Raw genomic sequence first — 10,128 nt, forward strand, 5'->3', positions numbered from 1 at the left:
CTCAAAAGGCTGATGATGTTTGATGGAAAACCCGGAAGCTGGAGTTAGGTGTCAGTCAGTGTTGATAAGGAACAGACCTGGCAGGTCTGTGCTGCAGTTTGTGAGCAGCAGGAGCGTGGACTCGTGCAGCATGAGAGCTTTACTGTTAATGTGCTCACTGGCACTCGGCTGCCTGGCCCAGGAGGAGCCCCATCCCTGCAGTAAGTATCATAACAGAGAGAGGATGGATGTGTTGACCAGTAGGATTTTGAATTGATTTGTCACTTTGCATTGTTTCTCATTTCAATAGTATTCAATAATAGCTGATGATAGCTGTGATATTATTTCCCATTGTTTATTTGAGCTCAGTGGTTGGGTCTTATTCACTGCGGATTTATTGTTGCATTTTACCATTATGTTTGCAATTAAAACACATCTTCCTTCTTCGTACAGCAAGTCCTCCTCTGCTGACCGGAGTCCTCACTGTGGTGAGTGTTTATTTATTTGTTTGTTTGCTTGTTTGTGTGTTTGTTTGTTTGTGTGTTTGTTTATTTATTTATTTATTTATTTATTTATTTATTTATTTATTTATTTATTTATTTATCGGTATTTATTTATCTATCTATCTATCTATCTATCTATCTATCTATCTATATATCTATGTATGTATGTATGTATGTACTGTATGTATGTATGTATTTATTTATGTATTTATGTATTTATTTGTTATCGCAGCACAACAGCCTATGAGCATAATGACTAAGCACCAGTAAATGCAGTAGTAGAGTGACAGAAGTACTCACAGCCTATTCTTTTCCCAGTCCACCCAGAATGACTGTTTTCCCTCCAAGTATGTCTATGATGCACTGGAAGAGCGGATCCTCCTGCAGGACTACCAGAACAAGTCCTACTCCTCTGGTAGTGTTCTTCTGCTCTACAGAGAGGTGACTGAACCAATAACATGCAAATTATAGCACACATAATTCATTTCAGAGTGAGCTTGTGTGCCTGATTGATCAGAGGTGGAAAGAGCACTGAAATATTTATGTTTTATTCAAGGAGAAGAAACAATCTTGACTATAAAAATTAGTATTAAATATTTTGAATGTAAATTTAAGAACTTGGGCAGATAGTCTTTGACATGGGCTCGTCATCAAGCAATAAAGCACAGTAAAATAAGAACATTGAATAAGTATAGGGGGTTGCAAAGTTATCTGGTAGTCACAGTGGCTAGATTGTGCACTAGATGCAGTCGCATCAACATCTTTTAATGTGCCACTGATAACTTCCGTTGTCTTATTGGATGAACGTCATAAGTTTGGTAAACACCATTCATCAACATTAACAGTGAGGCAGCTGGCAGCCTTTGTTGTTTTGGTCATTTGGCCCATTGCAGGTTTTGTGTCTCATCCTGCCTTGGACAACTCTATTTCAATAATGAGAGACTAGTAGAAAGTTTAACAAGCTTTAATGATACAACAAATTAATTTTGGCGTATGACTCCATGAGATGATGACGCTCTCCTGAGATGATGAGAGGGCGTCGTCAGTGAATAATAGGATAGGAAATCCCCCATAGGGAATCCTTCAGGAGCCATGACGATAGTGGTGGTCAGGGGAGGAGGTGGGGCGAAAACAACTGCTTCAGCGATGATGATCAGCAACTGAGAATGACACATGGCACATAAGCAGCACGTAGCAAACAGAGTAAAACATCATGGACTCTGATATACTAACTACGCTGATTAGGTGATTGGGATCAGCTGGAAAGGAATAGCTTGGGCTGATTGGTTATTGCCACATGCAACGTGGTAAACTGTGAATGGATGAGGAGACAGCATCAGTGAAAGGGGGCGAGCCTAACAATGAATGGATTATACCAGTGGTTCTCGAATGGGGGTCCATGGCACCCCCAGGGGTCCGTGGCACCCCCATGGGTCTGTGGCACTTTGCCAGGGGTCCGCGAAAAGTTCTCAGGTAAATAAGAATTATTTCTTTTATTTTTATTTTTGCAAAAGCTTCATAGTTCAACAAAAATATTGTATGCTTTAAATCTAAAATGGTTCATGGATTACATTCTAATCTATCAATTTAAAAGTCAAGCACGTTACCGTGGAAATAATTAAGCTTAGCCCAAAATCACAAATCAGAATGAGGGGGATTTTCTATCAGGTAAGGGATCCTTGGCTGAAAAACATTTGAGAATCTCTGGGTTATACAACCTCAAAGAAAGGGTTTGTGCACTGATATGACCTGAACTGGGCGTTAGCTGCTAAGTATAGTCTTCATTATTGAAAATAGTCAAGACATTATTTAGGAGGGAGAAGAAGATAGATAGTTTTAGGCGGGAAAATGCCATACATCTGGCTAGATCATCCTCAACGGGATGTTGCCAGGCAACAAAATAAATGGGTAGTCAAAGATTAACCACGTTTTAATTTGATGTTTAAGCAGCAGGTAATACCCGTCAAAGAGAGGAAGCTCTTTGTCATTCTCACACAAGCCCAAATAAATATGACTGTATGGACTTAATGAACTGGACGTAGAGTACAAAGGTGTTTCCTGTGCTGAACTTTGCACAACGGCTTATAATCTATCGCTTTGGGTGGTAATCTATGGTGGTCAAGCAAAATGATAACTGCTAAAGGCTGAAATGAATTAAAAACACACACCAGGTTCAAGTTGATGTTTTAATAGACGATGCAGCAGAGGCAAAGCAAGCAGGAGAGAATGACAAAGCGAGCATGAGCAGAGGTTTGATTCTAACTATAAATCCATAAAGTTTGGATAAGATAAAAGTGCCATGATGAAGTGACACTGTATCTGTATTTGACCCATCCTAATGGCAGCCACAGTGCAGCAGCGCCTTGGGCATTATGGCTGGAGTGTGAATATACCTTTGAGTAAACAGCTGGTCCCCCACCCTCCACGCTGTCTTCTTCACCACAACTTTTATAAATGTCAGATGTAAAAACAATGTTGAACAAATCTGGTAAGACAGCAGAATGAGCGCTAAACATTTTCTTCCCATGAATTTCATCCACCAGGCTGTCATGTACGGGTTTGATTATTTAAACCGTAAATGCAGAAAAATGCCCCTGAACACAGACTTCCAACCCATGGCGATCCCAAACAACGCCTCTCTGCTGGGCCTGACCGTCCTGGGCAGCTCGTCCAGACGTGGACAGGGGCTCCTGGTCAAAACCTGGGAAGGAAAGCTGCCCAATAATGCAGGTGAGAACATAAGGAACGGCTGCTTATACTAAGTCAACTCAGCTAAAGGCAAAAGCTACACTTGGCAATTTCATGACAGCAATAACTGAAAAATGTGAATTTGAACACTCAGAAGTCATGTAGGCCTAACGTAATGCATACCGAAGACAGAGGAAAAAGATGTAACATGGGTGAGTCCAGCTTGCTCTGGTCGGAGGGCTGCTGACTCTGCTTAGGAGACAGATTGTATTTCACTCTTAAGTTGCTCACTTCCTTTAAGTAAAGACGTGTCCATACCTGACACCAGCATTTTATTTGGGCCAGGCACTATAGGGTTAATCTCAGAATTGTGAGTTTAAACTCAGAATTCTGACTTTTTCCTGAGAATTCTGATTTTATTCTCTATCATTTATTTCCCATGTCTGTCCCTCCAGGAAAGTACATGAGCACGGTCACTGCATACGGATGCATTCCTGTCAGCACTCTGTATGTCACCAAACAATTTGGACAGGTGGGGACGAGGTAAGTTCAGATCAACAGTGTATAAAGGACTTAAGTATATTTGTTCTTAATGGCATTGGTGCCGACATATCATATATCATATACACATCACTCTACATGTAGTGGATTTTTGCACATGCTGTTGGGCTACATAATTAGTTTAAAAACAACCGTTTGTCAACACTATAATAGTGTATCTCTAAACTATCGTTAAATGCTCTGTAAGGCATGTCCTCACTTTATTAGAGGTCACAAAAAATACTTAGCAACTAGCAAATGCTTTCTAACTACCTGAATGAATCATGAATTGCAGTATTAAGTGTTTATAAAATATATATTAACGTGAGTGTCACTAATCATAAGTGCATATCTAAATCATTATAAATGCTTTATCCTCCTGTTCACCAGCTTCTTCGACAACGTCATCGGGATTTCGGACCCCCAGCAGCTCGTCCCTCCAGACTTCTGTGACACAGAAATAATGGCTGAAGGAGAGGAACCAGCTAGCTTTCTCAGCTTGTTCCAGCACTGAGGGCCTCCTAACCACCATCTCAACTGTGAAAACTATTTTTGACATTTCCAAATAATCATCTTGGGATTAAAATGATTTTGCTTTGAGGAGTGCAAAAAAGGCAGCTATTGAGAAACCGTTGTTGTTGTTGTTGTTGTTTGTTAAAGACATTATATTTGTAAAGATGTATCACTCTATATGCATCTGTGACAAACTTTGACTGTATTTACACAACACATGTCCAAAATACAATAAATTTCATTGCAAGCTTATGAAATATTTGTGGCTTAATCTTTTTATAGCTTTTCCATCCTGTAACGTTATAGCTTTTTCATGCATCCCTAGGTCTTTATTTTTCTCGAACAAATCAAACATATAAAATCACATTAAGCACAAAATATAACCAAAAGCAATTAAGTCAAACAGTCTCCATAAAAAAACAAAAACAAGGATGGGTCAGTTGTTTGGAATGGTAACAGACTATCATGATATTAAGTTGAGACAATAGATCGATATTGTCAAAAGTTTTGTCAAAAGCAATAGGAACTCTTGCTGTTCAACCTCTAGTTCTCCAAATGTAGGCTATTTAATTTTTCACAGTATGGCTGAATACAGTAGGTGGAAGGTTAGTAGTTAGAATAAGTCAAGTTGAATACAGCTTCAGAAGCACAGCTGGTACACCATAACACCACATGAGCAGATTCCTTGGGAAGGCTAAATGTCCTGATGTATCCTGATGCCACAAGGAGATGTTTGGGCTGCACCGAGGTGATCATTCAAACACCCCCCCCCCCCCTCCTCATTTCAAAATCTTCTGTGATGTTGTCAATGTTGTGAATGCCACTGACACTGGCTGCGTTTCCCAAAAGCTTCTTAGCGCTAAGAAGCTTCTTTGACCCTTCTTAAGGCTCCCGTAAGAAGCCAACGCATTTCCCAATTGCTTCTTAGCCTAAAATTATCTTCCGTTAAGAAGGCTGCGTTTCCTAAAAGCTTCTTAGCGCTAAGATGATCTTTCGTTAAGAAGGTTTTGTAAGAAGGGTCTGGGGCATTCTTAACACCTTCTTAATGACGAAACACTGGCAGATCCAGCCGCGTCAGGCAAAAGGAGATAGGTTGTGTCCACTGATCCTCTTGTGTTTTTCCCTTTTCCCTTTCTTTCATGCACCCTTTAGTGTTTAAAATTGGGGAACACTTGAAAATCTCCCGTCTATGTATGTATGGTTACTTGTGTTTTAAATGTTTTACCGTAGGCTATATTCCTCTAATCAGAATGGATTCCTTTTATACTAAGAATATTGTGGATTTATATAGCACCTTTCACAGAACCCAAGGTCGCTTAAATTCTGTAGTGTTTCTCGCAATTTTGTTGTATGCTGTGTAGGCCTATAAGCAATTTGAACTGCAGTCCATGCCTGAAATTAGCTCACCAAAGAAATCCCACTCATGCAGGATATCTACAGTAGGCTATTTAACATTATAACATGTTACATCATATAATATAATATACCGGTAATATATATATAATATAATGTAATATGGTTAAAATGTGCTAAATATGTAGGCTATTTGGGGGGGACAAGGGGAAGAAGTAGGCTATCTCAGCTATAAAACTACAGGCTATAGATTGACACAAGCTGCTTGGTCACAGGCTCAGCAATGCACTGTGAAGGACAAAGGATTATACAAAGTCCCGCCTTCACCTCATTCAAACAAAGCCGCCACAACCCCCACCTGAACCGTCTGTACTAGCAATGGGCGGGGCGTCGGTGAGTTCAATGGTGTGACGTCACCTGCGCTATATAAAAAGCTGTTCACAGTAGTTCTGCCTCCCTTTAGACCGCTGACCGCGGCCCAGCTGTGATCACCCAAGAGAGGTTTTCTGCAGAAATTCCAGGAGGACAATAGACCAGCCAGGAGGACTAGGCCTCTGAGGTTTCTTTGTGCTCCGATCCAGTCGACAACAACTACTGACTGAGCACAAGCAAGGACAACTTTGGAAACGTAAAGACTCCAAGTAAGGCGGAATCATCATTCATGGCAGAATTAAATTAGCCTTATTGTTAGATAAGATGTGTAGTGCATGATCATATATTATTATGGAATATATCTTCTACAATCATTCAGGACAATAGTGGTGATCTTATCGAGTAGCCTATTATACGAGTTGATAAGGGAACAGAGAATAGACGGATCTGCTAATGTGTGCACAACTTTGTCTCTCGATCATCTCCTTATTAGATTTTAGATGATCCCAAATTCTCTCATGTCCAACTTAGTGCCTGTTTAACAACTCAAGAAAACCAAGGACGTCCAAGCATTGGTTTATCATGACCCTCAGCCTTTGCTCTCTCTCTCGACTGACTCTCTCTCTCCCTCTCTAACACACACACACACACACACACACACACACACACACACACACACACACTTCCTGCTTCAGCATGCGCACAAGAGATTTGTATAAAAGGCTTATAAAATAGTTTTACTTGGTCAAACCAAACGATTCAGCGACAATCAGAATCAGGAGAGCCCATAGCCTATAACATTTCACTTCCACCACAACTTTTTTTGATCAGAATCGCTTTTATTGCCACATTATGCAAGATTACACAGGCTACAAGGAATTTGTCTTAATGCATTCATTGAATCCTCTGCTATTCAAGAACTCACAAGTCTTCAACCTTTAGATTGTTAATCTTTGTATTATAGGCTACCTTCAAACCTATGTATGATTATCTCAATCAATTTTAAGCAACATACCATTCGATTTTGAACAATTTACTGAAGAGTTTGAATTTGAATTTGTAATACAATTGTATATGAATGATTTAACCCTGCTGTATCTACAGAGCTGCTTGGTGGGAGCCTGGGAGGACAGACTTCTGGCGTAGGATAGGAGGAACATTGTCGAAATGGATGCTTCAGAAGAGGTGAGAAAAATATCACTGTTGTATCACTGATGTTGCAACACACACACATGTCCCTCTGTCCTAATTCTTTCTTTATGTCTGCTTTTATGGAAACAGAGAGACACCAAGAGACCCAAACGCATTCACACTGGAGAGAAGCCCTACCACTGTGACCAATGTGGGAGCAGTTTCAGTCAGACAAGTCACCTAAAAAGCCATCAACGCATTCACACTGGAGAGAAGCCCTACCACTGTGACCAATGTGGGAGCAGTTTCAGTCAGTTAGGTACCCTAAAAACACACAAACGCATTCACAATGGAGAGAAGCCCTACCACTGTGACCAATGTGGGAGCAGTTTCAGTCAGTTAGGTGCCCTAATAAAACACAAACGCATTCACACTGGAGAGAAGCCCTACCACTGTGACCAATGTGGGAGCAGTTTCAGTCAGTTAGGTACCCTAAAAACACACAAACGCATTCACAATGGAGAGAAGCCCTACCACTGTGACCAATGTGGGAGCAGTTTCAGTCGGTTAGGTCACCTAAAAACACATCAACGCATTCACACTGGAGAGAAGCCCTACCACTGTGACCAATGTGGAAGCAGTTTCAGTCAGACAAGTCAACTAAAAACACACAAACGCATTCACACCGGAGAGAAGCCCTACAACTGTGACCAATGTGGGAGCAGTTTCAGTCACTTATGTGCCCTAAGAGCACACAAACACATTCACACTGGAGAGAAGTCCTACCACTGTGACCAATGTGGAAGCCGTTTCAGTCGGTTAGATACCCTAAAAACACATCAACGCATTCACACTGGAGAGAAGCCCTACCACTGTGACCAATGTGGGAGCAGTTTCAGTCAGTCAAGTGCCCTAACAACACACAAACACATTCACAGTGGAACGGGCTACAGGTGTGACCGCTGTAAGAAGATGTTCACTCAGTCATCTCGTCTGAAGAAACACCGGTGCATCTAACCTGCTGAAGAGCGCTTCCTGTCTACAGGCATAACAAGCTTCTTTCTGTCCAATGAAACGTGTAATCATTTAATCAAAGTTCAGTGACAGCAGAGTCTGACTATGCATAGTCATGTTTGTTTCTCAGCCATACATCTTGGCATTGTATTGCTAGAATGTAAACAACAATGTAAAAATGTTATGTAAAAATGTCATTACAAAGTAAATGGAGAGCTTATGAAACTGATCGTAAGTGTCTGATTTGTGATACTACAGAAAAATAACATGGAGCTAATATCACCATTATTTTTTTCTGACCCACCATACAGAGCATCATATTTTTTATTGACATAGCGAATTCAGATATAGTATCCCTAAAGTTTACTAACATGGATTAAACAAGAGCAGTGACATCAACAAAGGCGAGTTCATATTGAAGGCACAATGAGTTTAAACCCCATCTCTTCAGTGTATTGCTTCTAGCCTGGCATTAACTAAAGTGACAGTAGTGTGTCACAACAATAATTAACTATGACAAGAATAATCTGTGGCAGCATATGTCTTCATCTAATGTTTAATTGATAATCAAGTTTAACAAATACACTTTATTGTGATTTGTTTGTAGAGTTTGCTGGGTCAAAGTCATTGCAATCATTTTGGGTGTAATACACCTTTTGCAACACCAGGTGGCAGTTATCTGCAATGGGACTGCAGGTGTAGCAGTAGCTCCAGTTTGGTTTGGCAACCTGCTTGTGATTGTATTTTACCTGGATGCCACAAACTGTAACTCCAGTTTCACAGTAAGTAGCATATATGCAAAATAGTGTAAACTCGGTGTGTGCCTTAGATACGTGTTTACTGCAGATTATAAGAATACTTGACACCATGCATGTTACTTTTGTGGGAATTTTAATTACACCTAACGTGTACATACTGGATCTTAATTAGACCTATAGCATACATGGATTTGCAGAAGCTGAGGAAATGTTTACAAAAGTCTCATCCTTCAGTCACATCCAGGGGCTATTTCTAACTTGAGTAGGTGTTAAAGTCCTGGCAGAACCTGCCAACAAAGCCTTGAATTATTAAACCTACAACAGATCCAGTGGAAAGCAATATTCCACATGGAGCCTGTGTGTATTAATTTGACGTGTGCACCGCTGTGCATGCACACCTAATTCACCCGAGGGTGCCATGCACCTAGCCTGGGTGAACCCAGCCTCCACGTGACCTGTTCTCAGTCACCTAGTGACTGGGAACTCTGAGAGCAGATCACGTGGGGGCTGGGTTTACCTAGGCTACCATGCACCCCAAGAACAACAGTGCATAAATCCAGAGGCGTCAGAAGGGAAACCAGTAGTCCAGTATGCCTCTGAATCAGGCAGGCTTCCTGTTACTGTAATCCACTGCTGAGCCTGTCACACTGAACTGTTTTAGGTCTGCCCCACCAGGGAGCACTGTCCGACTAAAGGCCCAATTATACTCAACGGCACGCTAAAGACGGAAACGGAGACGGACAGAGCCTTCTGTCCGTACTCTGCGTTCATTTCGTCCGTTTTCTGTCCGTCATCTGAAAGCTTACGGATACGCATGAAACGGAAGAAAACCCCATACACAATCATACATTTGACTCTTAACTGCCCACTGGTGGATGTATTGCTTAACATGATACCAACGTGAAAGACGCATGGAAGTATGTGGGCAGTGACGATTACACCGTTTGAAACGGACGCCCTTATTTACGGATGAAAATGGAGTATAATTGGGCCTTAACACTCTTTCTCCCAACGTTTTGGATTAACGTCGCTATGTTACAATTCCGGCTCCAAAATTGTAAAATTGTAATGTTTTTTGTCAATGGGTTGAGGGGTGGGAGAGGTTAGAGGGGTCCGTGGAGTCGGAGACCCCCGGAAAAAAATGTTACCATTTTACAATTTTGGAGCCGAAATTGTAACATACTTGGTCCAAAACGTTGCTATTTTACAATTTGTTTTAGATCGAGTTGGCCGAGCCGGTTGTGTAATAATTACAGAATAGCTATGCTGCCCTCTTG

General features: G+C 41.1%; 1 long non-coding RNA gene across 1 annotated transcript; it reads left to right on the top strand.

The window, feature by feature from the left end:
• The first annotated feature begins 6,073 nt into the window (after nt 1-6,073).
• LOC310779379 lies at nt 6,074-7,439 on the top strand. Its single transcript, XR_014552840.1, has 3 exons — nt 6,074-6,217; nt 7,053-7,133; nt 7,230-7,439. It is a non-coding gene; the product is annotated as an uncharacterized lncRNA (long non-coding RNA).
• The last annotated feature ends 2,689 nt before the right edge of the window (nt 7,440-10,128 follow it).

This window comes from Poromitra crassiceps, assembly GCF_964638095.1.
Source record: "Poromitra crassiceps genome assembly, chromosome: 7".
Lineage (NCBI taxonomy): Eukaryota > Metazoa > Chordata > Actinopteri > Beryciformes > Melamphaidae > Poromitra > Poromitra crassiceps.